The 3,117-nt window shown below is 33.4% G+C and overlaps 1 pseudogene; it reads left to right on the forward strand.

Moving 5' to 3' along the window:
* The first annotated feature begins 916 nt into the window (after positions 1 to 916).
* LOC132028931 (U4 spliceosomal RNA) lies at positions 917 to 1,067 on the forward strand (annotated as a pseudogene).
* The last annotated feature ends 2,050 nt before the right edge of the window (positions 1,068 to 3,117 follow it).

Raw genomic sequence — 3,117 nt, forward strand, 5'->3', positions numbered from 1 at the left:
TTTCCTCAAGAAGTTAAAAATAAAACCACCTTATAATCCAGCAATCGAACTACTAGGTATTTACCCAAGGGATACAAGAATACAGATTTAGAGGGATACATGCACCCCAGTGTTTATAGAAGCATTATCAACAATAGCCCAAATTTGGAAAGAGCCCAAATGTACGTTGACTGACAAATGGATAAAGATGATGTGGTAGTTATACAATGGAATATTACTCAGCCTTAAAAAAAAGAACAAAATCTTGCCATTTGCAACAATATGGATAGAGCTAGAGAGCATTATGCTAAGCAAAATAAGTCACGCAAAGGAAAACAAATATATGATTTCATTCACATGTAGAATTTAAGAAACAAAACAAATGAACAAATGGAAAAAGGGAAGCAACCTATAAAATAAACCCTTAACTACAGAGAACAAACTGAGGGTTGCTGAATGGGAAGTAGATGAGGAAAGGTAGATAAGGAAAGGTTAATTGGGTGATGGGTATTAAAGAGGGCACTTGTTGTGATGACTACCAGGTATTGTAAGTGATGAATCACTAAATTCTACACCTGAAACTATTACTACACTGTATGTTAATGTACTGAAATTTAAATAAAAACTTGAATCCAAATAATAATAATAATAATAATAATAAAATAAATAGTTTGAAGTTCCCAAGTATATAACCAAAATTGTCTACTTTTTTTTTCCAGTTCTACAGGCAATAATTAATTAAATTTCCAAATCAGTTTACATTGAGAAAGAGAGAGTATTCTTGTTGGTCCTGACTGAAAAAGCCCGGGTTTTTTCAGGCAGAAAAGATTAGGACCATGAGATATATTTCATGTAAAAAGATTCTTATTGGCTTTAAAAATGAAGGGGGGAAGGTCTTGTGATAGGTGATACCATCTGCCTCTAGAATATGAGCATATACTTTGCTCAGAGGCAGTATCATAGCCAATGAGGTTTATCCAAGGCATGATTATTGCTAATAGATGAGCATAATTTCTGATTGATAACCAGCAGAGAAATATTGAACTCATTCCTCCAAACATGAGTGGATTCTGCCAATAACCTGAATGAGCTAAGAAGCAGAGTTTTCCACAGAGTCTTCGTATCAGAACTCCCACAGATTCCTTGAGTGTGAAATGAACAGAAAACCAGTAAGTGATATCCAGACATCCCATCAATACAGCTGTGAGGCAGAGAAATTTACTCCTCTGAATTATGCTCCTAATGTGATAATTTTTCACATCAAGATAATTAAATACTATTTGTTATTATAGTTTCTATATAACACAAAAACATTAAACAATTTATAGAATACTCTATACAACACTGGTGAAACAGATAAAAATGTGTGTATTAACATCACATGGTATATGGTTAAAAGCACTCTCGAGAGATCCTTTAGAGTGAACTAGAATTTACGTTTTTAGCTGTTGACTTTGAACAAGTTATTTAACCAATCTGTGCCTCAATTTTTTCATTAATAAATGAGAATAATAACAGGTCTGCCAAAATAATTAAATGAGTTACTATTTGTAAGTTGCTTAATATAATGCCTAGAAAATATTAAATAATATATAAATGTTTTCTAAATAAATGTATCCTTATAATGTTTCCTATTGTTTTGCTGACCTATGAAAATAGTCATTCAGCCTTGTTGATTTACCTAATTAGGATGAAATGTAATGAGCTACTTCATTAACTTCTATGGAATCCAGCTCCTCCATGCTTATTTGAAATAAAAATTATGCTTTCTAATGTTATATGGAGAATTAGAATTCAAGCATGTTGGACTGTAACTAAACTTTGAAATCAAAGATGAGATTTTACTTTGAAGGAATTGAATTCAGTTATCCATTCCTTTATTCATTCAATATTTATCATATTTATTCTGTGTCTGTATAAACCTGAAACAAAATTGACTATGGATTGCTACTATTCCAAAAGAAAATAGATTAATTATGAAGACTGACAATGTTTACAAAAACTCTTAGTTCAAAAGGCTATGAAAGTGGATTCATTGTTTACTGGGATACTAAGTATATCATAGAACGTTTGAGAGGGGGATGTCTGGGTGGCTCAATGGGTTAAAGCCTCTGCCTTCAGCTCAGATCATGACCCCAGGGTCCTGGGATGGAAGCCCACATTGGGCTCTCTGCTCAGTGGGGAGCTTGCTTCCCTTCATCTCTCTCTGCCTGCCTCTCTGTCTACTTGTGATCTCTGTCATATAAATAAATAAAATCTTAACAAAAAAGAAAAAAAAAAGAATATTTGAGAGGAAACTAGCTGTCTGCAAATCAGGAATTTGGGTTATGCAGTTGATTATTCATCCATTTGTATTTAGATAATTCAAAATATATTTATTAAGAACTTAACATTTATAAGCTCTCATAATGGAATGATTATAAAATTGAATGTGGATATCTCAGAGATATCTCAGATATCTCAGGATATCTCAGAGTGTATTGGAGAAGATATTCCCATAAACAGTTATAGCACTATGGGATGTGTGGTAGTTTCATGGTGGGAGGAAATGATATAAGATTCTTAAATGGCTCTGCTGATCCAGAATTGCAGGAATGTTATGTGTCTTTGAATTTTGTAACTCAAATCTGCATCCATGCCCTCAATCACATGCACACTTCAATTATTCTAACTTTTCTAGTTGTTTATGTTTCAAATGTGTTTTTTTCTTGACAGACCTATTGTGGTTCCAATTTCCCTCTCAACTTTGGGCAATATTTACTTAATATTGTGTTTTGAAAAAATTCACTAGGCCAACAAGGCCTACATTCACTACAGTGTCAACATTCGGCACCTCCTCCCCACAGGAGGTAAAGTGCAGAAAGATAAAGAATATACAATTTCAAACATAATCTATGTGTTATAGGTCTAGAACAAAAGTGGTCGGATAAGTATATCAGGAGTGTGTGGCTTCAAAATTAAACAGGATCAGAAGTCTAAAAATTTCAGGTGTCATACAAAGGACTTTTGACTTTAAGTTACAAGCCCAGAATCAAATAGTATTTTCACTGAGACCATGTGTCCCATGTAGAAAGTGTAAGGGAATGGAGTCATATCAGAAACACTTTATAGAGAACATGGCAGCAGGAATTTTTTTTC

Source organism: Mustela nigripes, chromosome 12 (genome assembly GCF_022355385.1).
Source record: "Mustela nigripes isolate SB6536 chromosome 12, MUSNIG.SB6536, whole genome shotgun sequence".
Lineage (NCBI taxonomy): Eukaryota > Metazoa > Chordata > Mammalia > Carnivora > Mustelidae > Mustela > Mustela nigripes.